General features: G+C 42.8%; 1 protein-coding gene across 6 annotated transcripts in view; it reads right to left on the bottom strand.

Moving 5' to 3' along the window:
• The window catches only part of LOC111866266 (clustered mitochondria protein homolog), a 125,801-nt gene that overhangs the window by 77,348 nt on the left and 21,513 nt on the right, over window positions 1–26,940 (bottom strand). The window contains exon 1 of one of the 6 annotated variants that reach the window (XM_023855049.2): window positions 1,168–1,363. The exons of the other annotated variants lie outside the window; for them this stretch is intronic. The gene's annotated coding sequence lies outside the window, so the exon portion shown is untranslated. Of the gene's footprint in view, window positions 1–1,167; window positions 1,364–26,940 lie in introns of those variants that run through there. 6 annotated transcript variants of the gene reach the window in all.

Raw genomic sequence — 26,940 nt, 5'->3', positions numbered from 1 at the left:
AAATATCTTTCAACATTTTACACAACGAATACATTATGCAAACTATAAAGAAATAAAATTGTTCGATAATCAGTGAGTGTGTTCCGTCGGGAATCTTCGAGTATGTTCGGAAGAACATTGTTCATTTGTCAATATACACGTTCGGAAACATAAGCAGAGCGAAATAATTCTGGGATATTCTCTCTCCCTGTTCAATCACCTCGAAAACCAAAAGACTTAGGGGGGAAATGTAACAAGTTTAAAGTGTGTTATATCTTCCTCTATATCTGTCTGAAACACGGACCTGGGCCCTTCTAGAGAAGTTGCCAATTGTGCAGCTGAAACATTTTGCAAGCCGATAAATATTAGGTTAAGCGCACGAACACACATAGGTCTTAATGTAATACGGTCGTTAAAAGTGTTCAATGTAAATGAAAATATAAACTCCTCGACAATATTTCGTAAATTTCTCCAATATCATATTTTATCGCAATCCGATTTATCCGCTGTTTCGGTCATAGAGACGGAGACGTTTTAATAAGCGCTCTGCAGGGATACGAAAGGGCATAAAAAGCCTGTAAGTTATACCGCCCACAAAATTTATTTCTGTTTTGTAAGAACTCAGAATAAACAGCAATTATTTCTCCTAACAGCATTAACGGACTGTCAGTTGTAACAGAAATGCGGTATGTTTTCTGTAAGGCAAAAACTAAACACCTAAACACTGTTTAGATTAACTACAGGCTTCAAAGACTTAAATCAATAAGAATCAATAATCGAACCCGTTTTATATCCCGGCCGAGAATAAATGTTTCACAGATTTCATCATTTGCTGCAGAAAAACGGCAGAACTTAAAAGAATTCGTCACGCAAACTTCACCATCCCTTTTCGTTCGACAGTCATTCATTAACGTCTTGTCATATTCTATTTAACGCTACACAATTCTGAGCTGATACGTTGTCGTTAAATCCACAACGCAAACGACGCTACACACGGAACCACTCACACTGATTTCGCGAGACAGAGGAAATACAACCATATCAGACAACGGAAAATTATAGTTTAACAAAACGAATATATCCATTACAGTAAACATACAGCCTGTTGTACCCTTCCTGATCAATTTCATTTCCTGATTTAAAGTCTCTCTCACACAAAGAGATCGAGTTTCGAACCACTGAACTTACCACTGATTCATTCAACAAAAAGGGTAAACTGCTTTAAAACCCCTCCGAAGTCCTGGAAACCGTTGCGGCCACTGTTGCACATACGCATAAGGAAATCCCGCCTGTAAGATACAGAATTACCAAAAGACTATATGTAACTGAATCGAAAATTCGTGTGCGGTAATGCACGAGCAGGCATTAAGACGGGCGAACAGCTCAAGCAACGACTCCCAACTACACTGCACATCCTCACTACCAACATATCCAGAAATAACACGATCTCGCTCCTGTTTTAAATTTGGATTACAAAAGGAGCCCGTGGAACTAGGAGCAAGGGGTCGCCGACAGTTGGTTCGGTAGGTAGGTAAATTGTTCTCTCGTCTGTTAGTCGTGAATGAACTTTCCTGCTATTGCAACCGCTAAAACACGGGTACTTTCTCTACCGTGTTTAATTATGCTGAACACTTAAACGCAGTGAAAAGCATCACACCAAAACAATCACCACACAGAACTCACAGAGCTCTTGAATTAAAGGTAAAGAGATAAAATACAGGAGGATAATCAGTGTGATACTATGCTGTTTTAATACAGCTGGCATTTTGTATTTAGCTTGTATCGTTCATCAGAATGTTACAATAGAACAACGAGACTTCTCCTGAGTTACTTCGTAGCTCTGATAGTAAATTGTAATGTATTACACATAATGTGCTGAATTTTAAAGTTTGGCAAGACAGATAGTAACACACAGATTAACGATGAACGCCTTTTAAAGTAATTAAAGTCATGCTAAGGTACTGAGGTTCGTATTCGAAAAGTACGTAACCTCACTCATTCACCCATGGAGCTGAGCCTTTCTTGAGAAATCACCAGTTGTGCAGCTACTCAAGAACTGCCAAGCATTTTATGGAACCCGAAGGTTCATTACCGTGTTCACAAGAGCCCTCCACTGGTCCCTATCCTCAGCCACATAAATCCAGTTCACACCATCTCATTCTATCTAAGATCCATTTTAATACTGTTCATCCACCTACGTCTTCAGTCTTCTTAGTGGTCTCTTTCCTTCTGGCTTTCCCACCAATATCCTATATGCATTTCCCTTCTTCCCCATTCGTGATACATGCCCTGCCCATCTCATCTTCCTTGACTTGATCATTCTAATTATACTTGGAGAAGAGTACAAGATATGAAGCTCCTCATTATGCAGTTTTCTCCAACCTCCGGTCACTTCATCTCCCTTTCAGCCAAATAATCTCCTCAGCACCCTGTTCTCAAACACCCTCAGTCTATGTTCCTCCCTGAAAGTCAGAGACCAAGTTTCATACCCATACAGAATCATGGGCGAAATTATAGTTCTGTATATTCTAATTTTTATGTTCTTGGACAGCAGAAGGAAGACAAAAGGTTCTGGACTTAATGGCAGCAAGCATTACCAGAGTTCAATCTCCTCTTAATTTCCTCCTGAAACAGGTTTTGATTTATCGTTGTACCCAAATATTTAAACTGTGCCACATTAGATATGTAACCTGTCAAACTGAAAATGCTTTCTTAAACAAATTAAGAAGTAAAAGGTAAAGAAGGTAAAGCTCTCCGTGTAACAAGCCGTGGGGTCCCATTGGGGTGTGAGACGTCGACGCTCCCCGCTTTTTCTAGACAATCGGCTCAAAGATGACGGTAAGGTTGTCAGCCTTACGCGCCGGCCGCGCTTTACTCCCCAGGAAAATTATTTAATTAATTCCTGGTACTCATTTCTGTTACAGGCTGAGTCGACCCCAGGGCCATAGTGCGGCTGGAAGGATTAGGTCAATTGAAAAAAATCCAGTGACCTCATTTGGATTTGAACCCGCAACCTTCCGACTTGTAGCATAGTGCCTCAACCAACTACGCTACTGGGTGCCCCACAAAAAGAAAAGTATATTGCCGAAATCTGAGAGAGTTTGAGAATAGGGAACAGCAGAATATTGAGGCCTGTGGAAGAGAAGGTAACAGTGGCCTGGACAGAACTGCACCCCTCGCAAAATGTTACTAGGAAAATGAAATCAAGGAGGGTGAGATAGACAGGGCATATAACTCGCATGGGAGAGAACAGAAAGGCATAAATTGTTTTGGTAGAAAAACCTGAAGAAGCGTAGTTAGGCAGGTATTTCCTCTGCGTATTGCTAACTCGATAATGTTACGGACTTCGTATAAACAATTCAAGTGGAAACACCCCCCAACAAATTATTATATAATATTATTATTTATAATTTTTATTCGTCTCCTTGATTTCCTTCAAATGTCCAAGACAGATAACAGGATGCAATAAGTGAACATTAAGAATAGTGGAGCATGCAGAATAGGAAGACACGGAATTCTGAAAATACTTCGTATGCACTCCGTTTCAGTACACATTCCTACAAGATTTAGTGGGTTTGGTAGACATAAAAACACCTATTAAATCAAAGTTAGGAATATGACATAAAAGCAACCCAAATAATGCGCCTCCTTTCTGAAACGAGGTGAAACCTACCACGAGGTAGGGAGTACAGATTTCCCATAATCAATCACTCTAAAAATTTAGAAAAGGCACAGGAACGAATTTTATATCGATTACTTATCGCAACTGCTCCACTACAGCAATTATCAATGTTATTAAGTAAGCCTGGTAGCAGACAAGGCGTCGGTAAACAATAAGACAGTCATTCTGTTTAAGTGTCTAAAGGTAGCTGATAACGCACTTTTCTGAGGACAAACAACAAAACAAACATGACGGTAGGAACTGGGAACCGAAATCCGTTCAGCTAAGTCAGTGCAGTGCAGAAACCCGTGATTCGAATCTCGGCAGGAGCAGGGATATTTCTCATCACCAAGTCGAAAGAAGTTCTGGTGTCAACCCAATATCCTATCCAATGAGTGCCCCAGTCTTTCTGCAGAGGAAAAGCGGTCGGGCATCAAGAGAATCACTCACCTTCATCCAGCACCAAGGTTAGGATCGTGTGGGGATATACTTCCACTGCCCCATACGTGATCCTCCTGTGACGCGTAGTTTATGCACACGGACAACTTTACCTTTAAAGAATGCCATATTCTGGGATGCGGCGCCGTGTAGATCTTGTGTGAACCGACGTTTCGGAGGAACGTCAGTTCACACAAGATCTACAGGGCGCCATATCCCAGAAGACTGTATTCTTCAAAGTCACCGCCGTGAAAACCTCAAATGTTACAACTTTACCTTTACCTTAATATTAATCTCTTACATGCTGACCTCGAAGTATCAGTACGCGAGTACCTAAGCTCCCTACGCCGTAGGATCCTGAGCCAGCCCAATGCACTTCCTAACACCACGCCAATTCCCCCAGTGCTATTCTTCAGTCACACCTTCAAGCCCTCAAGTGACCGTTCTGCTCACAAAAATGCCGTATGCATTCCTTGCTTGAAACCACTTTTCCAGTCCAGCATCGTAGTGTCTTAGTTCCTACTATCCTAACAGTGGCCTATATGCATTATTACTTAATTTACCGTTATCTGCATGCGTTACTTACATAAGGAGCATAAAGTGAACGCATGATACGGAGTCCGTGGCCGTCTGTTCGTTTATCCCGATGCGCAAGAGTAACATCGTTCGTTCATTGCGGTTTCTCGGTTTACGTAACATTTCCTCCAGATGCATACACAGCGCAGGGCCGCATAAATTATCAAGACAGTCTTTTCTTTGGACACTGTCCACTGTCGGGATACAATACCTTCATGACGATACAAGCCTATGGTTACAGACATTTAGAACGTCAGTGTTTGTGAATGAAGAACTCAGAAGAACTAACAGGAAGTGGTCATGGCCCATTTTAAGGTTAAACCTCGCCACTTACTTGGTGCAGCTGATAAGAAACCATGATAGCTGATTTCCGGGCCGAAAAATTACAAGAGTATAAAAACACAGTGATTGCGAAGACATGTGTTCCGAACGGAGATAAAGTAAGTGGGCTGTTCAGCACATTTCCTAAAGAGAAACTCTGCGGTCTACACAGGTATCATTAAGGTAGTGAAAACAAGAAGGTCCCGATAGCCTAGAACTAAAATTTGACGTTGAGACTAGAAATATACACAGAATTTTGGTGAAAAAAAAAACTTCTTGGAAAGCGACCAATTTAAAGATTCAAACAGAAATGGAACTTGGGTAAATATTCGTATGATGTGAACATGGGAAGCTGGTAGATCCGTCCAATGCTGGACTTTCGGTTTCTGTTATCAGAGCTAACTAAGTAAGCAAAGTCACCATATACAGTGTCCCACGAAACAGCTGCCATGATATTATTTCGCTTATTTTGAGTGAAAATATGGCAACACTTGTTCGATTATCAACCGATTGTGGCGCTACTGCTGGAAACTGGGGAAAAGGAGAAAACGCAGAGTAACACAGTTTCATTCGGTTATCTTATCAATTAAATACCACTTTTAATTTATTAGTTATGTAACAGTTAGCACTTAACAGCAAACTACTATCTGAATTCTCTACAGAACAAACTATCAATTCTTTTAGAAAATACTCCTTTTCCGGGCGTTCTACTTCATTTCGGCGGACAAGCAATAAAATCCTTCATTCACTATTATGAATGTTGTATTTGTCGTGGAGGACCAAAAGTCTGACCTTCCCAGTCACCAGTCCTCATTCTCCTTTGTTTTCTTCTGTGGCTATAGGAGAGCGTTGGGTTATCAAGAGTAATTGCAGGCAAACGGTAAACTCCTGCGGCAGGTCATGAATGTTGTTGCTCGCATATGGAACTCTGAGGGCATATGAAAGACAGTAACTTCTATTCTAAAGCCAGCAAGACTGTACACACGCAATGCATGCAACATCGGGTGCAGTAATTAGCACAGGTAACTAATACAATTAAACTGATATGTAGCTCATAATATAGCCAAATAAAATTTTTTGTCCATCAGCGAATTTATTCCCCCCCCCCCCCCCCATTTTGCAACATTATAGTCCACAACGAATGAAAATCGGTCCCATATCCACATAAAACCTTCACTCAAAACAACCAAATCAATAACAGCCTGCAGTTAGAAGATTCGTGGCATGTTCTGTCTAGGTAAAATTAAATTTTAAATGTTGCTTGGGAATGGTCTCCTTGCTACAGGGCACGGCCTTTTAAGGAAACACGAAGACCTAAAAGTCACATGAATGTAAATAACCGGCATTGAGAAAGTCAGCTGTTGAAACTGCAAAAGAACGCGTTCACTGCACAACAAGCCTATGTTGAGCAAATAATGAAGTGATGTTCTACCACTAAACAACAAAATTAAACAACGCCAATGTAGCAATATCGTAAGACTCAACAGCCATAATACCAAAGGCAGCCAACGGACATCACGATGATGTCCATAACATATATTTTGATGTTACCGTCCCATCCCCTTCTCGGTCTTCCAAGAGGGCGTTTCCCAAGAGACATCCCCGCAAAAATTCTACATGCATTCCTTCTTTCCCCCATCCTAGTCACCGCCCATCATATCCAAACTGTGCGATTTGTATAAATTAGGAAGATCCTCGTTATCAAAGGGGTGCGCGATAGCGTAGTTGGTTGAGGCACTATGCTACAAGCCGGAATGTCGCGGGCTCGAGTCCCGATGAGGTGGCCCTGGCCCTGGGGTCGACTCAGCCTCTAACAGAAATGAGTACCAGGAATATTCCTGGACGCGTTAGGGAAAATGTGGGAACCTCGACGTCTCACAATCCTACGGGCCTTCACGGTCTGTTTCAGGGATAGCTTTAAATTTTACAGTATGGCATGCCAGTTTAGTTAAGTACTGTTTTCTCCTTTTCATATAATGGCACATTGCACCCAGGGCAATACCATTCCTTGACTTTAATCATCGATATATCAATATAAATAGATCGAAGACTGTACTTGCGTTGAAACTTGACACCACTAGGTTTCCTTATATCAGACATACATTTAATCGGAAGAATTTCCTGTCGAGGGATACGGGTCACTCTCTATACAGGATACTGAGACGTCAATAAACATCAAATGTTCGGTGAAATCACTGATATTAAGGCGATCTTCAGTCAATGTTTTCTATGCGAACTGGATTATTGTAATTAGTAACGATCACTTTATAACAAATCAAATCAGACTTAAAACGCTACAAGATTTGAGACTCTAACGGCGGTGGTTATGAAGGATTTTATCTTGTGGGATATAGCGCCCTTCAGTTCGTTGAAAGTCACGCCTGTATCTTGCTTGGCTTACTCTTCAACACCGAAGGTGGAGGCGACATGTTCCTATGAAATTACGGTTGACATCCAAAGCACTACATGGCTTTATTTCCCAGAAGATAAAACTCTTTAGCAACAGATAATTTTTGTACGAAGTTCTTATTTCCTCCTAGACCTGTGTTTATCAATAGGATGTTTTAAAGTTCGTACTTCAAACTTGTCACGAAGCCCAAAATCTCTTCCTGCCGCCCAATGAAACCATGGCAAAAGAACAGTAGTTACAAATATAGTAACATGCCCTTCTACCAGCGAAGCTAGAGTTCAATATACGCTGATGCAACGTTAAACAGACACGACGAAAACTTATTCCTTCAGACGCTGAAGTCCTCATTATATGCAGTGAATATATTATTCTTCTTCTTGTTCCTCTTCAACTTTTACGGATTAGGCCCTGCGGCATGATTCAATACAGAATTTAATACTGGAACTATGAATCCGTTCAATACATTTTGGATGACTTCTTGTATGGAGAATCAGCCCATCGCGGGGCTTTACATACATTGGACAACTCAAAGAGAGGAACGGCGGACAAGCAACCATGTCCTTAGTAGGACTCAAACCTGTGATCCCAGCGTTCGAGCGGTCGAAGACCACGTGCACCTGAATGGACAAGCTTAAGGCAGCAGTATGGTCTCTAACCTGTGATACGTGGAAGACTGACACATTTCCTATCCATATATAGTAAAGGTGTAACTCATTACAAATTGGTGACAATCACGCCGAAATTTTACTTCATTCGTAGTGATAAATATCTTGCTAACCAACGAGCAGGTCCAGCATCGCTGGAAAACGGACGCGTCAATCGACACTACCCTGCATAAGCTCAATCAAACGCCGAGAAACGTATGAAAGCAGAGATCGGTACAATAAAACCCCTAGCATTACAAATATCAAGTTTCAACGGGCTAACATAAAATCTCCACACAACCTGATTCTAATTCTGTTCAATCCAATTCGCACTACCCAAATATATTCCTTTAAGATCCAGATTCGCGGTTATAATACGTCAAACCAACTAATCAACAGACTCACGTAGGCATAACAAACAACTCAAGACACACGGCAGTCTGGCGTATATTCAGAAGGTGCCCGGTTCGAATCTCGACTGGAATCAAATCATCCTACCACCGGACTCCACTTAATACGCTCCGCTATTGGCTGCGACACTAAAAATCATAAATAAATACAATTTCAATACGATAGCGCAGTCGATATAGCGACTGGCTACGGGTCAGAGTTTGAGTCCCGGTGGAGTAAAAAATTTTCACTTCTCCATGTGATCCAGATCTGGGGCCCACCCACCCTCAAATCCAACGGGTACCGGGAGCTCTTTCCCGTGGGTAAAGAGGCCGGGGCGTGAAGCTGACCATTCACCTCCAACTAGTGTCGAGGTCAAGAAAATGTGCATCTATACATCCACTCCCCCGTTCGTCTTCATGGCGTAGTGATTAATTAGTTAAGCACAGGGACAATTCTACCTGTACACATAATTAATGGCCCAACGCCACTAAAACACAAACACGTCATCACACCGTATCCTATGCCGGCGGTACATATTCAAACTGTGGTCTTCTGCTAATATATTGGGTTTCTGGACTTTATCCATCGTCCTGGGTTTTAAGATAACTAATAAAAGCACGACGTTTCGGAAACTGGATCTGTTTCCGTCCTCAGGTGAAGGAAAACACCTATTCTGTTGGGTCCGTTAGAAAGAGCTAGCCTCAATCACTGGACAAACCGATGTCACAAAACATGAAGATTATAAACACCTGAGACCAGGCTAAGTCCATGAGAGCTAATAAGAAAAATATTCATAACAAACTGTTGCAAACACATACAAGCGTGGAACTAGGATAGATAGATCTGTAGAAATTTATGCCATGAAACCAAACTCATAACCAAGTCCATGACCCCACGGCATGGAATAGAAAGAAGAACTAGTAACAAAAAGTAATAGTGTCTAACTAGCGTCAACAATTGTCATTTGTTATGAATATTTTTCTTATTAGCTCTCATGGACTTAGCCTGGACTCAGGTGTTTATAATCTTCATGTTTTGTGACATCGGTTTGTCCAGTGATTGAGGCTAGCTCTTTCTAACGGACCCAACAGAATAGGTGTTTTCCTTCACCTGAGGACGGAAACAGATCCAGTTTCCGAAACGTCGTGTTTTTATTAGTTATCTTAAAAACCAGGACGATGGATAAAGTCCAAAAACCCAATATATCAGTGTGTTATACACCATCGTCAGAATCCTATAGTAACTACATGTGGTCTTCTGGATTACAACAGCATGCAGTCTAGTAGGTGGAACCAGCTGCTCCGTCTTCAGGGCATATGGAGGAGGCATGTTCCGGAAGAACGTACCTGTGCCAACTGCGTACATCCGTACAATGGTCCGTAGGGGTCACTGGTTGAGAAGCGCCTCAGTACTACGGTACTAGTCCTCAGTGAACGGTCACGGTAAGGAATGAATACTGGACTAGGCATCATGAGTCCGAGACTCAACTAACAGTCTGTATGATGAGACACAAATGCTGGTCCTATCTGAAAGAGATCCTAACGTACTGACTGTATCGCAGAACGTTTTTAAACATAAGCTATGGGCCAACATGAGAACCTACATCTTACACCATGTACCATTCCACTGCAATGTACATTTTTGAGAAAACTAACAGAGGTGTTTTTCATAATCATGTAGAGCACGGCTTTACATTCGATTAACAGCTTTTGGTGTAGATCTAACTATAACAAATTTTATCGCATTGCAACCAACAGTTTATGAGATGAAGCAAGAAGAGGGACATTTAGGTCTATTGTTCCTTACGTGTTTGTTTCACGCGATTCACTTTACGTAACACATACGGTAACCATCCATAGGGCCTACCCGCTATTTAAGTTCGTAAACAATCGTTTTGCCAATGTCTGATAAGTTATTACAACACTGATAACAGCAGAGCATGTCTGGTCTCTTATCGCTCGTAAACTGTCTCAATACAGCAACCTCTTGGCTTCTTTCGTATTTCATAGACTAGGGTCCACTTCGAAACTGGAAAATCTGCTCCTTAGTTTCCTTCAATCCTAATCCAAGAGTAACAAAAGACAAAAACTGTTCCTTGTTTATTTCCAAATTATATTCCATTCTATTCACAGCATTAGTAGCAGGTTTGTTTTCCCTAGACAAGTATCCAGGAGGTAACCGTTTCGAATCACGACTTGGATGCCGGCTATCCGGAGGTTTGCGGCAGCTTCCTTCAGTTCCTCCAGGAAATGCTGGGTCAGCCCTTAAAACAGACGGGAGACCGCTTCCTTATACGTCCTCTCATAATCATTTCTGATTGGATGATACGCATAAAGTGTCGTCCAATAGAGTGAAATACGAACATAGCCCTAACCGGTCCGGCTCCGATCAGGTTAAGGTGGAGGCAACTCTGTGAACTTGTGTTCCGTAGGTGCCCACTTCTAATACTGACCACACTCTACCGGTCATCCTGAAGAGGTTAGTTATTTCCTCCAGCTTCTTCAGTCACCCTGAGGAGGTTAGTGGTTTTCTCCAGCTGCTTCAGTCATCCTAGGGGGTTAGTGATTGTCTCCAGCTTCTTCAGTCACCCTGAGGAGGTTAGTGGTTTTCTCCAGCTGCTTCAGTCATCCTAGGGGGTTAGTGATTGTCTCCAGCTTCTTCAGTCACCCTGAGGAGGTTAGTGGTTTTCTCCAGCTGCTTCAGTCATCCTAGGGGGTTAGTGATTGTCTCCAGCTTCTTCAGTCACCCTGAGGAGGTTAGTGGTTTTCTCCAGCTGCTTCAGTCATCCTAGGGGGTTAGTGATTGTCTCCAGCTTCTTCAGTCACCCTGAGGAGGTTAGTGGTTTTCTCCAGCTGCTTCAGTCATCCTAGGGGGTTAGTGATTGTCTCCAGCTTCTTCAGTCACCCTGAGGAGGTTAGTGGTTTTCTCCAGCTGCTTCAGTCATCCTAGGGGGTTAGTGATTGTCTCCAGCTTCTTCAGTCACCCTGAGGAGGTTAGTGGTTTTCTCCAGCTGCTTCAGTCATCCTAGGGGGTTAGTGATTGTCTCCAGCTTCTTCAGTCACCCTGAGGAGGTTAGTGGTTTTCTCCAGCTGCTTCAGTCATCCTAGGGGGTTAGTGATTGTCTCCAGCTTCTTCAGTCACCCTGAGGAGGTTAGTGGTTTTCTCCAGCTGCTTCAGTCATCCTAGGGGGTTAGTGATTGTCTCCAGCTTCTTCAGTCACCCTGAGGAGGTTAGTGGTTTTCTCCAGCTGCTTCAGTCATCCTAGGGGGTTAGTGATTGTCTCCAGCTTCTTCAGTCACCCTGAGGAGGTTAGTGGTTTTCTCCAGCTGCTTCAGTCATCCTAGGGGGTTAGTGATTGTCTCCAGCTTCTTCAGTCACCCTGAGGAGGTTAGTGGTTTTCTCCAGCTGCTTCAGTCATCCTAGGGGGTTAGTGATTGTCTCCAGCTTCTTCAGTCACCCTGAGGAGGTTAGTGGTTTTCTCCAGCTGCTTCAGTCATCCTAGGGGGTTAGTGATTGTCTCCAGCTTCTTCAGTCACCCTGAGGAGGTTAGTGGTTTTCTCCAGCTGCTTCAGTCATCCTAGGGGGTTAGTGATTGTCTCCAGCTTCTTCAGTCACCCTGAGGAGGTTAGTGGTTTTCTCCAGCTGCTTCAGTCATCCTAGGGGGTTAGTGATTGTCTCCAGCTTCTTCAGTCACCCTGAGGAGGTTAGTGGTTTTCTCCAGCTGCTTCAGTCATCCTAGGGGGTTAGTGATTGTCTCCAGCTTCTTCAGTCACCCTGAGGAGGTTAGTGGTTTTCTCCAGCTGCTTCAGTCATCCTAGGGGGTTAGTGATTGTCTCCAGCTTCTTCAGTCACCCTGAGGAGGTTAGTGGTTTTCTCCAGCTGCTTCAGTCATCCTAGGGGGTTAGTGATTGTCTCCAGCTTCTTCAGTCACCCTGAGGAGGTTAGTGGTTTTCTCCAGCTGCTTCAGTCATCCTAGGGGGTTAGTGATTGTCTCCAGCTTCTTCAGTCACCCTGAGGAGGTTAGTGGTTTTCTCCAGCTGCTTCAGTCATCCTAGGGGGTTAGTGATTGTCTCCAGCTTCTTCAGTCACCCTGAGGAGGTTAGTGGTTTTCTCCAGCTGCTTCAGTCATCCTAGGGGGTTAGTGATTGTCTCCAGCTTCTTCAGTCACCCTGAGGAGGTTAGTGGTTTTCTCCAGCTGCTTCAGTCATCCTAGGGGGTTAGTGATTGTCTCCAGCTTCTTCAGTCACCCTGAGGAGGTTAGTGGTTTTCTCCAGCTGCTTCAGTCATCCTAGGGGGTTAGTGATTGTCTCCAGCTTCTTCAGTCACCCTGAGGAGGTTAGTGGTTTTCTCCAGCTGCTTCAGTCATCCTAGGGGGTTAGTGATTGTCTCCAGCTTCTTCAGTCATCCTAAGGAGGTTAGCAGTTTTCTCCAGCTTCTTCAGTCATCCTGAGGAGGTTAGTGGTTTTCCCCAGCTTCTTCAAACACATGTTGCGTGCCTTCGGATAGGCCATGACCGCTCCATTCCCAACTCTTACTTACTCATCATCCAATCATGTAAGCCAAATCAGCGTTCTACGGTTCTACACAAATCGGTCCGATTTCGCAGAAAAAAGAAACAGAAGCTCCAAACGAAACAAGTCTTCAAGGTGTTCGCTTCTTCCAAGAAACTACAATTGAGTCCCAGTCACACGTATACTGGCGTTCTATGTAGACTGCGCCGTGGATCATGGATTCACACTTCTACGTAGGAGTGTAATTTCCATATACACCCTAATGACACGATAACAGGGATCGCTTTAATGTTGGGACCTGATATTCGGGGATGATATGATAACAACAAAGATTCCCAGTCTGTCGGTGCAACAATGTAATCTCCGAAACTAATGGACGGATTTGTATGTAATATGAAACTGCAGTTTAACATAAAAGCTGTTGGGAGAAATTCATTTTGGTCCGTGTGCGGGCCCAACGAAACCCCTACATCGTATGAATCTCAAATCGAACTTCCAGTTTTCTCTAAAAACAAGCTCCTGTTACTAAAGACTATAGGCTAATACATACGCTTAATTTAAGTATGATCTTCAACTTTCATTTGAAATACGTTTCTATTTGAGGTGTATTTAACAAAACACAGAAATAATACACGACTCCGTGCTATGTACTATTTGTAGTGTGATTAGATTTGAAATAAATTTGTATTTGAACACCAGTAACATATCTATAATGTATGGTAAAGTGCTTAACTAATTAAGCACTACGCCATAAAAGCGTATGGGGGAGTGGATATGTAGATCCACATTTTCTTGGTCTCGGCTCTAGTTGGAGGCGAGTGGTCAGCTTCACGCCCCGGCCGCTTTACCCAAGTGGGAAAGAGTCCCCGGTACCCACTGCATATGAGGTTTGGGTAGACCCCAGAGCCGGCCAGGACGACGCGGAGTAGAGAAAATTCTTGATCCTACGGGACTCGAACTCCGACCCCTCGGTCATTCAGCCCGTAGTCAGTAGCTATACCGGCTACGCCATCCCGGCTCCTAACAACATATCTGCACCTGTGATAAATGAACACCAAGGCCAATGCTGTACGTGGATTAAAAATAAAACCCATTTCAGAAATATGTACCTATTTCGAACTGTGATCTGCTTGGTCACAATTGTGTTACTCTCACAATCAGCCTCCCACGCTGCTACGATCTTGGCGGCTGTAGCTCGAAGCAGGCCACGGATATGCGTAGTAATTAACCTTATTAAACTGTAATATATGCACCACGATATCACAAGAGTGACAGGAAAAAAATCTCATGTTGTAATTATTATACACAAGTCAGCTGTACACACGCTGTTAACAGTTACAATTGCACTCTGAGTACAAGCCCAAAACTAGCTTCTGTGGCAGACACGTTCCCTTACGGCCCCGAGAATGATATTGGCACCAGAAGCCTCAAGTAAAAATGTAATTCAGACTCTTCAGACTTGACTAGGAGAGCAAATAAAATAGAAGTGTGATAAGATAAAGTACGAAGAACAGTGTGTGTTCAGTTTCATCTGAAGTTCTCCCATATGGGACGCAGTCCAACATGTATCAAACACTTTACTTCTGCGTCGGTGACAGGCAACAATCGATGGTGCCCGAACTGAAGATAGGCCTACTAGTATGAGATAATTTTATTTGTGAATCGTCCACTTTCTGGATAATATGCTGTATGCATATGTCCGTCTTCTGGCAGCAGAAACTTGGGTCCCATTACACAACAGTATTCCTGGCAGGGTAGGTGGAGGCGTCAGCAGAAGCTGATGTCAGTAGGGAGTATACTGTCAGATATGTAATTCAGAAGTTGATTGACTGTATATGTCAGGATTTTCCGTAATGACGTTGGGTTTATCCCGCCTACTGCACTTAAAACCACTGACATTAAAATGACTGTTAGGGCCACAGAGTACTCTTATTAAGTACGAAATTAGCATCATACTTGCATTTTTTATGTTATTAACAGTAAGCAATTCGTTCTTCTGACTCCTTCTATTACTCCTGGGAATTATCAGTATAGCGCAGCAGCTCCTGTTTTCAACAGGAAGGAAGGGGGTGGGGGGGTGTTATGGACATGCAGGTGTATATTCTGTTGCTGCTGCCACTAATGGCTTCACAGCTCAGTTTGGGCCCTGGTCATTTCCAAGAAATTTTTGCATTCTCCCTTGTCAAACACCCTTTGATTCCATCCTCTCACACTAAGCACATTCTATTTCATCCATCCGAGTTTTCGTCTTCCAGCTCTTCTGCACCCATCTGGTTTCAGGAGGGCGAGATTTTAATATCATTCGGAAAACATGACCTGCCCAACATAGCCTACATTTCAGCCTACTTTGCTTACTTCGAAAAACTAAAAGGAGGCTTACGGGGTCACTTTGCTGTCGGCATGACTGCCTGTGACCCCTTCCAAAATTTTATTGGCATGTACTTATTCTCTTCGATATCTCGTTATGCTGAGGGTTCGCGATACAGGCCTTGTAGACGGCGTTATAAATGGGCCATCGGTAACTTACGAGAAACGGTTGGGAAAGCGATTATGGACTTTTTTTTAATTGCTAGTGGGGTGGGACTAAGTCCCTTGTACTGCGGCCACTACTGGTCTATTGTACCAGCCCCAGATGATAGGTGAGGGTGATTGTGGAGCAACTGGTGGAATGAAGATTGGCAGGGGAAACCGAAGTACTCGGAGAAAACCTGCCCCAGCGCCACTTTGTCCACCACAAATCCCACTTGACCAGACCCGGGATCGGATTATCGACCTTACACTGCGTAAGAATATCTACTTTTGTGGGGGGAAAAAAATGTAACAAACTGATTTATTTGATCGGCGGCTGAAGATACAATCGGCAATCTTCCAGTAACCTTCAGTCGACGCTGCAGCGCGGAATCCAAAGGGCTGTATCTCTTACCGGAAAACGATTGGTAATCAAGAAACATTACATGTTCTTTAATCACCCACGAGCAAGTTAAAGTGGTTATGATCTGTGAGATATTACTTCTATGAAATAACATAGAGAAGCTTGAAAACAAAGAGCTCAAGCAAATATTTGTGACCAAGAGGGATAAAGTAGATGCAAAATTTAGGAAATTCCATAAAGAGGAACTTTGCGAAATCACCTAGTACTGTTTGCGTAATGAAATCTAGGAGAGCACAAGGGACTGGAAGAGGAGCTAGGATTGGTTGGGGGCAAGGAATGCGTATAGAATTTAAGCAATAAAATCTCGAAGGCCGAGAAGAAGAGAGAAATTTAACATTAACATAGAGGATAGGCGAGGATGATAGATGAACTGGCAATGGGCCGCGTCCAGCTACAGACTACCGGGCTTTTCTATGGGAGTTAACTGCGAAGGTATCTTTATTAGGAATTTCAGACCAACTATTAAGTATAACGTTTTTTAAGAAAGCAGCCTTCTGGGATGTGGCACCGTGTAGATGTGGTGTTAACCGACGTTTCGGAGGAACGTATCGCCTCAATCTTCAGGGTAGAAGGAAAAATAAAAAATCCGCAAGCGAAGAGACAGTGAGAACAAGTGCAGGCAGAGTAATGTTGGAATTGCACCTGTTCTCACTGTCTCTTCGCTTGCGGATTTTCTTATTTTTCCTTCTACCCTGAAGATGGAGGCGATACGTTCCTCCAAAACGTCGGTTAACACCACATATACACGGTGCTACATCCCAGAAGACTGCTTTCTTCATAGTCACCGCCGTGAAAACCTCAAATCTTATATCGTTTTTATTTTGCATTTTCTAAAAACACATCTATGGACATTTTTTACTAAAATATTTGTTATAAATTATCTCTAAGGTTACTGAATAACTAAAAATACTGAATGTCTCTTGGAACATACATTTATTTAGCTTCTTTAATATCCAAATGTTAAAGTTCACGTCTTGCATAATAAATAAGAGTGAAATTGTATTATATTTTGAAGATTATCCACAATGACAGTCTGTGGATCATGGATACAGTCTCGAAAATCTTACCAGTCGGCGGACTAAAAGTTTCGAGATCAACGGTAGGCCTACACAAATTTCTTTGCACTTTCAAAACTGCATACCGCTCTCCTTACATGCCCTTTCAACAGATAGACTATTAGTTTCCCGTGACTCGATATGACTATTTGCCCTTAAAACATAAGTAGCAGCTCCTGTTATGCAAGAAAGGAAATAATCGAGTGTAGGGTTCCCAGGCAGTTATTTCGCTAAGAATAAACGCGGTACAGGCAAGTCTGCTGGTGCAGACCACGTGCCCCTGTAGCCTTCTACAGAGAACCACACCAAGCATCAGCCAGCCAATAAGAAGCACGAGGTTGGTCTTCATCTCGTGACACACTTTGGCAACTCTTCATTGTACACGGTGCAAGGGAATTCGAGCAGCGCCAGGAAGTGCTCTAGCCAAACGCATGTATTACAGTATATCCTGCTTGAATGACGTCATTACGGCTCTTCATTACACACAACGGTAACATTCAGTGACGACAAATGGTATCATGTACGTACATATGCGTACGAGTGTGTATACCGAAAGCAGCGACATAGTACAGTATACTCGCGAAGTAAAAAAAGGTAAACTTATCCTTATAGCAGGCCATGAAGGCCCATAGGGTTGTGAGACATCGAAGCTCCCACATTTTCTCTATACAATCTGCTCACAAATGGCGGTAAGGTTGTCAGGCTTACACGCCAGCCACCCTTTACTCGCCAGGAAGATTCCTGGTACTCATTTCTGTTAGAGGCTGAGTCACCCTCAGGGCCATAGTGCGGCTGGAAGGATTAGGTGAACTGAAGAATAAAAAATCCACCTCATCGGGACTCGAACCCGCGACCCTCGGGCTTGTAGCACAGTGCCTTAACCAACTACGCCATCGCGTTCTCGTGAAGTACCAGTTCGAATTTCGGTCAGGGTTACGGGCTACATTGCCGGGTGTGATGTGGGACTCCCTCAGTTCCTCCATGAGAACGCTGTCATATTACGTCAAATTTACCACGATCGCACCCTTTATGTTTCCCAGTTCAACACACAGACGAATTCGCATGTCCGGTATTAAATGACCTACGTGGTTGATACGGTAACGTTAAATATCCTACGAACAGGCTCAATTAGACAGTCATAAGCACATTTTTCATATTAAGAGATTTTTCTAAAAACCTGATAATTTATTTAAAAATAAGCACGCATCTGAATATTAAATCTACCTCCCGGTTCATCACACCCCACATAACAGAGACACTCTGTACTTGGTTCCGACAACCCCGGACCAGATGTATCGTGAAATAGGCCACTGCATTAAAAAAGACGTAAAATGTCATCTAACTACATCCGGCCTGGATGTTCTAAGGCATGTACTGTCTTCGCTCGCTTGGAAACTGGGATCATGGGTTCGAATCCCGCTCAGGGCATGGATGTTTAGTGTGTGTGTGCGTTTTTCTGTGTTTGTGTACAGGTAGTGACATTGCGACGAGCTGATCACCCGCTGATCTTATGTCTAAGATCTAGAAAAACCGAAATGAACGGAGAAGTTCATGGAGGTAGGCCTAGGCCCACTGGGGCTGTAGTGCCAAGGAAAAATAAAAACTACATCCAGTCAGATGGTAATTTACGAGTACTTTAGCATAGCATTTCGGAAAAACGAACCCTATCAAAATGGGCCACTGCAATTCTTCCATTTTTTTTTCTTAAAGGAAAAGCGAAGTTCATTAACCATATCGGCATGACTTACAAAGTCTCTGGCCACATTTAACAGAACATCGCACATATCCATTTGACTTAACAAAAAGATCAGATCTACTGTCTTCCGGCGTATGACGCCATGTAGTTTTGTTGATGGGTGGACTGTTGTCCACATGCACACAACCTATTCCACAACTATACAACTTAAGTATGAAACGGTTTCTTTGCCTATATTACAAAAATTTAAAATGTCCCACACAAAACAAGAAAAAACGTTACCTAACTTCTGAATTACAAACTTTACCAATTTTATAGATTAATAATATTATTAGGTGAGCCGGAATAGCGCAGTTGGTATAGCGTCTAGCTACGGGCTGGATTTCGAGTCCCGGTAGGGTCAGAATTTTCTCTTCTCCATATCGTCCAGACTGGCTCTGAGGCCCATCCAGCCTCCTATCCAATGGGTACCGAGGGCTCTTTCCCCGGGAGTAAAGCGGCAGGGGTGTAAAACTGACCACTCACCTCCAGCTAGTGCCGAGGTCAAGAAAACGTAGATCTATACATCCACTCCTCCATACGCCTTTACGGTGTAGTCCTCAATTAGTTAAGCACAGAGACAACTTTACCTTAATAATATTATTAGAGCTTTATACGTCAACATAAAGATGGCGTCGCAATAACGCATGCATAACAGCGTGGCCGTAACTTTTCAGCGCTTGCGCAGTTCAACCTCAAGGGCAAACATAGGCCGTCACATTTCTAGCGCTTGCGCAACTAAGTCTCCCAAGAAACCACGCAAATGCGGGTTTATATAAGTATAAATTGTCTCAGTCTGTCATTGATGTTATACAGAACTGGAAACTGATTAATAACTCGCTACATACAAATAGAAACAAGGTACTCTGTATCTAATTTCGCCACAATAAACACTGGCAGTGTCCACTGATCATGGCCATCAGCATGCTTGTAGAAAACAGCCAAGTCATCACCAACATCGCTTTAAATACTGCGCGTGTCAGCTGTTTATCGTCATGTTTGCCGGATGAAAAGAAACTAGAAATACAAAACGGCAATAAAAATCTATCAAATAAACCATATTATAGTGACTACCCCTTAAATTGTTAAACTTTCCGCGTGTCAGCTGTTTATCGTCATGTTTACCGAATGAAGGGAAACGAGAACTACAAAACGGCAACAAACATCTATCAAATAAGCCATATTACAGTGATCAACCCTAAGCTGTTAAAACTCTCCGCGTGTCAGCTGTTTGTCATGGTTCCCTGCACAAAACGAATATAAGTAACTTCGGCGGTACCTGCCTGAACGTATGTTTCCTTCCAGAAATAGGGAATGATATTAAATACGGTACAGGGAGTTCACATACAAACTATAGGCAAACTTCTTCAATTCTGGTTCATATCGATCCCCATATAACGACTAGAGTGTCTGCCTTTAACCAGCTTTCCGTACAGAAGAAATTTGAAGCAGAAAATATTGCTCTAACCAAGGCCTACAACTTTTATTTAAAGCATTTCGATGTGGCGATATTTAACGAAATACACAGACAAATAATTTCCATCTGTAGTGTGTGACATTTACACTGTGACTAACTACTCAATAAATAAACACTAATGCCAAACGAGTACACGAGACAGCAGGAATTACGCTCTACAGTTTAAAATTCACCACGAGTCCACACGAACAGATTTATTCATTTATTTTCATGCTGAGCTATATGTGCATTACTGTCCATCAAGCCATTAATTTTACCGGCCTAAACACGATCAGCGTTCGTATAAACGTAATATCAAAGTATAACGAAAGAACATCTGTATCAGGCCAGCAAGACCTGTTTATTCCTTCAACCTCATAATTTACTAATAGTGTAGGCTATTCGCTACACAAGTAATCGATTCTGTGCCCATTTATAAGCATGTTCTGGATTCAGAGAGGGATCAGACCTACAAACTCACAACCAAATGCCAAAGGTTGCTTCCCTACAGATCAATACCATGTGTCATCGCCCGGTCTTACTTCAGTGCAGACAACCATACTCTTTATTTCGTGATGCTTGGTTCTTCTTTCATTGTGACATGAAGGACTTGGCCATCTCGAAGCCAGAAGCGTGATTAATGACATGGAATATTGCAAACATAAATAAGGGGTGTAAAAAATAAAAAAAAGGGAAGAAAAGCCCGGGAAATCACCCCCTACCGCCAGTCTGACGCGGGAATACCCCCACCCACCGCACCCCACACACACACACACACATACTGTCTCTGCAATTCAGTGGCAGGCCGATAAGGTGTTCCGAAACATGGCAACAAGAAAACGGTTGCTATCAAACTGCATTCACCACAGGAATAAAGGAAGACCATAAACGTTTAGGAGTATATATTAAAGATATCATAAAATGTTCGTGCAGGTTGATGTAGCGGTAACGCTCTACACTTGAATTCGGGAAGTACCCAGTTCGGATCTCAGCCGTGTCCATAAGTGGTGTACTCCATCCCGATTTTTCGATTATAAGCAATTCTCAGCGCTGTTATGCATGCTATATGTCCCACCCATCTAATCTTCCTTGACTTGTAAAAATTTTTGGTGAAGAATTGAAATTATAACCTCTTCGTTATGCAGATGTGAAACAATGGGCCTACAGGCAATAAATCAGTTATCTGGTATGAGTAAGGAGGAGGAACACGATAGTGGTAAATTTAGTGGGCAAAAAAGATTGTTGAAGAAAGCAGTCTTCTGGGATTTGGCACCGTGTATATGTGGTGTTAACCGACGTTTCGGAGGAACGTATCGCCTCCATCTTCAGGGTAGAAGGGAAAAATATAAGAAATCCGCAAGCGAAGAGACCGTAAGAACCGGTAAAAGCACTGCTTCGCTCGCGGATTTCTTATATTTTTCCTTCTACCCTGAAGATGGAGGCGATACGTTCCTCCGAAACGTCGGTTAACACCACATATACACGGTGCCAAATCCCAGAAGACTGCTTTCTTCATAGTCACCGCCGTGAAAGCCTCAAATCTTACAAAAAAGATTGTTACTGTTCCGTAGGAAACCTGCGGATGCTAACACAGTGTATCCCCTTTATCGTACGCTCAGACAAAAAGCAGAAATTATATTAAAGTAGGATGGTTTACTCATTCAGAAGTCGTGAATCAATTGACAATTACAGTGACGTACACATATCGATGAGCTGTAAACACGCTGATCGGGTCACTTGTGCGATCTCAGGTCGCCAGAGAGCGTCCATTTGTTAGTTACATCAGGCTAGCAGAACATGTGATCTATACATTCCTTTCATAACAAGTCACTTAAAAGAAAAAAAAAAGTAATTTTCCCTAGTCTCTTCCACTGGTACAAGAGTCCGCGAGATCACCTCCTGCCGCCAGTCGTGACGGCCAACCCCTAACACTGTAACTGTCTAGACAATTTACTGGCAGACTTATACCGTAATCCCAGCCACTGAAACCCACTTATAATGAAAGGAAGACTTTCAAATGAGTTCCTTGAGATTTTGCATACTTTACTGGTCTCTACAGCCACTTACTGCAGTTACANCGGGGTCCACTCAGCCTCGTGAGGATAATTGAGGAGTTATTTCAAGGAAGTAGCGGCTCCGGTCTAAAAAAACCGAGATTACCGGCCGTAGGGATCCGTTGCGCTCACCACGCGACACCCTCTATCCGCTAAGTTGGCACTAACTTCGCCGACAAGTGGTGGTCGCTCGGTCGGTATAGTTCGCTTACGGACTACAGGCCACGGAGTTTTCTTTTTTGTTTGTATTATTAGTGTGGCGAGACTGAGTCCAACTGGTACTGCGGCCACTACTGGCCTATTGTACCAGCCCTAGATGATATATGATGGTGATTGTAGAGCAACTGGCGGAATGAAGATTGGCAGGGGAAACCGAAGTACTCGAAGAAAACCTGTCCCAGTGCAACTCTGTCCACCACATATCCCACATGACCTGACACGGGCTCGAATCCGAGCCGCCGCGGTGGGAAGCCAGCGACTTACCGCCTGAGCTATGGCACGGTCCTAACTCATACGTAACTCCTTACAACTAAGTATCCGCACAAGTAACATCAATATTCCTTTCCTTCCATCAATTCTTACATTCCACACTTCTGAGATCATTAAACACGATGCTAGGGCCATGAAGCTGACCACTCACCTCCAACTAGTGCCAAAATCAAGAAAATGTGGATCTATACATCCACTCCCCCATATGTCTTCATGGCGTAATGCATAATTAGTTAAGCATAGGGACAGCTTTGCCTTCTTTCCTTTTGCCAGATGATTAAAATATGAATTCAGGCAGATGAGTTACTTCTGAAGTTAGCGGCCTCCGTAGTCTAGGGGTAACGTTCCCACCTCATGACTCAAGGTACGCGGGTTCAAACCCGGCGAAGGTCGTGGAATTTTTAAACGGCGGAAAAATTCAGGGAACAAGTCCTCCGGGAGGGACTTTAAGCCGTGGGTCCCGTGTCGTAGATTCAAGGCACGTAAAAGAACCTCATGTCTCAAGGAGACGTCTGAGCCAAATTGAAGACATTTCCCGCCCAACAATAGTCTCTAACACCTCTGGTAGATGGGGGAAGCATGTAGAAACCGGACTGATGGCACGCACCAGTACCGGTAGGGTATAGAGACTCATAGAATATCACAGGGGGGCGTACAATAGATCAAACTGGTCGCGGTGCCTGGGGAAACCCACCCCCTCCAATAATAATAATAATAATAATAATAATACCTCTGAAGTTAGGCCGCGCTATAGCTCAAGCGGTTAGCCGCTGGCTTCCCACCGCGGCGGCCCGGGTTCGATCCCGGGGTCTGGTCAAGTGGGATTTGTGGTGGACAAAATGGCCCTGGGGCATTTTCTGCGAGTACTTCGGTTTCCCCTACCAATCTTCATTCCACCAAATGCTCCACAATCACCCTCACCTATCATCTGGGGGCGGTACGATAGGCCAGAAGTGGCCGCAGTACAAGGGACTTAGTCCCACCCCACTAGCAATAAAAAAAATACCTCTGAAGTGCTTCTAGCCCACTTTCCTTATTTAACCGTTAGTTTGACAAAATTAAAATCTGTGCCATGCCGATACATCTTACAGTTCTAATTATCTGACCTGCCCTTTAAGAACGTTTATTAGTAAGCACGCGGAGTCACCAAACACCATTCACACTGAGAAGTATTCCTGAAATGCATACGATTTTAATGCAAGCTCTGAACCACTCTGTACGTTGTTTTGTCTTATACTGGTACAACCCTTGAGCCCAACACCAGTACGAGTCCTGCCAAATGTTTGGTAGACACACATTTCATGAATTCTGAAAGGAATAAACCACAGGGTCTGATTCACGTACCAAAAAAGAATAAACAGAAAACTACTATAATCTGCCAACCACATAAATAATTCATAACGGAAAACAACCAACAACTGGTTTCAGAATACAGTGACAAAACTTGTCAGTTTTGATTTGACACCAAAAATATGTTACAGCGATGTATTCAAAGAAATGTTACCTCTCCCTTAGAAACATGACTACATCAAAATCAATCAAGCCCAAGAAGCCAAGGTCAATTTACTTTCATCAGTAATCCAAAAGTCCTCACTCTATATACGTTTCATTAGTTAAAACTGAGTACGTTACTAGCGAAGTGTAAAATCCAGGAAATATACACAATACCCACGTATTCTACGCAAACCCTCTCCCATTTTAGGCAAAGTATAAACCCTGAAGATTTCAATTAATTACAATGTACTTTATTTAGGCAATTTTTAAAATCCCTAGCCATTCTACATAAAGCAAAAACTTATTTTGGCAATGTGTTACCTTCCTTCACGAAAAACAAATTTCCTCTATTAAGCAGCAGGCCTATAACAGCGAATATTATACACTGAACAAATCGTTATGTTCCAGCACAAACATAGTTTACAGGCTACGCTGCATGGAAAATGAAAACCTACTAAAACAAAACAAAAAAAAAAATCCGTGGTTTTAGTACGCAAGCGAACTATACCGGCCGAGCGACCGCCGCTTGTCGGCGAAGTTAGTGCCAACTTTAGGGGATAGATGGTGTCGCGTGGTCAGCGCAACTAATTCCCGCGGCCGTTAATTTCGATTTTCTAGACCGGAGCCGATATTTCCTTGAAATAGCTCCTCAATTATCCTCACGAGGCTAAGTGGACCCCGTTCCCACTACTAAATCGAATATGTGGTTTATTACGTTTATTCGTTCTAATAAAGAGCCCTGCTTCCCACCTACTTTCACGCTGGTTTCTCGCTCGGCTTAGTCTTCGACCCTGAAGATGGAGGCGGTGTTCCTCTGACACGTCGGTTGACTTTCAACGGACTACACGGTGTTATAGCCCAAAAGACAGAACTCTTCAAATACGAAAGCAGTTAGCGTTGAACGTAACTCATTTTCGTTTACGCACAGGTTTCGTCAGCCACTTATACTACTTTCCGTTGCATAACGCCAGGAAATCTGTGACCGCTGAAATTATTTCATACGTTCTCGTGAATACATTTTAATCGAGAATGTTAGGTGTGGGCCCCAGCAATTCTAATCGCACAAAGGCGTATATTATACCGTAAGCATACGTACCACGTAATATAATTAGATTTACAGGCTACTATTCGTATCGTGCAATGTGCGACTGATACAAGCAGCAGTCAGAAACCCTATTTCTGTTTCGGTGATCAGTGAACAAGAACCATTTTTACGTAAGTGTTTTAGTTATTTCGGAAATAAGTCGAAAAGTACATGAAAGGTTTTGCTTGATAGAGTTAAATTCCCAAGTTCCTTCTACTTTAAATGATTATGAATGAAGGGCAAATTTCTATGCGAGACTCAGAAGAAGAGCAGTCTAAGTCAGTGACGTTTTTTATTTTGTAGTGTGTGTTCTATCTGGAGACGAAACGTAATAGCCATAAATGTGTTTGTTGATACAACAGAGCAACACTTGACATAGCCCTAAAACAAAGAGTGAACTGTGTTCACAAGTAAAGTGTTATAAGCCAGATCTGCCACTCTCTGCTACTGTAACAGTAGCGACGGTGGCGGGGGCGACGCGGTGGTCGTAGTAGTAGTAGGTAGTAGTAGTAGTAGTAGTAGTAGTAGTAGTAGTAGTAGTAGTAGTAGTAGTAGCCTTTTGTTATTATTTTACTGCCTTTGTTTCTTATTTTCTATTTTTCCACGAATATTATTTAGTTTCATTTTCATTTGCTATTGTGGAGTGTGACGAAACATGCAGACCCTTTCAACTTTAGCTCTAACAAAATTTGCAACAAGATGGAAGAAAGCCAAAGGCAGAGCTAAAGTTAAAGTAAACTGGTTTATGATTCAATTGACTTGAGTGAGAAACGAAGCTGCGTGTAAAATGTTACACAAGACAAGGCTCACCGACTTCAGGGTCCTGACGTTAAGCCTAGCCGCAGCCAGTTCGCTTTATTTTACACGATAAAACAAGCACAGAACTAAAACGAAAGGCATATTTTAGCTTTATCTGTTCAACCTACCTATCGGTCATTTGGTCTTCGGTATTTGGAACCAGTGAGCGACGCGAAGGAACCAGTGAGCTTCGAGCCCTTATGAAGAGAAAAAATAAGGAATAATTTCTTTACTCTATGAAGACATGGCAGCTCTACACACGTTTCATACAAAAGAGTAAAAAGTAAGTAAAGTAAGTAAAGTAAGTAAGTAAATGTATCCCTGTAACAGGCGGTGGAGGCCCATAGGGTTGTGAGATGTTGAGGTTCACACATTTTCTAGATAATCGGCTCATAGATGGCGGCAATGTTGTCAGCCTTACGCGCCGGCCGCCCTTTACCCCCAAGAATATTCTAAGAATATTCCTGGTACTCATTTCTGTTAGAAGCTGAGTCGAAGCGAGGGCCATACTGCGGCTGGAAGGTTTGGGTAAGTTGAAAAAATTCACCCCATCGGGATTCGATTCCGTGACCTTCCGGCTTGTAGCATAGTGCTACACTACCGCGTGCCTCTCTTCATACAAAAGAGACATTACCTAAACATATACACCTGAAATACTCGAAAAGCACTTCCATTATGTAAACACTTGCCAATGTAGGGAGGATAGACGAAAACAAAGGGTAAATTTAAGAACTGTAATTAATACATGCGTACAGCGAATCTGTACAGACAATGTGTCGAGAAGAAAATAATAAAATTGTCTCACACACAATATTGATGATACAGTAAAAATGCAACGAACATTAATATAAGAAATTTGGATCTTTCTGATGATATTTGCTTTTGTGTTTAGCCAAGATTCAATTATAAA

This window comes from Cryptotermes secundus, unplaced genomic scaffold (assembly GCF_002891405.2).
Source record: "Cryptotermes secundus unplaced genomic scaffold, Csec_1.0 scaffold1025, whole genome shotgun sequence".
Taxonomy (NCBI): domain Eukaryota; kingdom Metazoa; phylum Arthropoda; class Insecta; order Blattodea; family Kalotermitidae; genus Cryptotermes; species Cryptotermes secundus.
The sequence above is the reverse complement of the archived record's forward strand: the minus strand, read 5'-3'. Positions and strand labels throughout refer to the sequence as shown.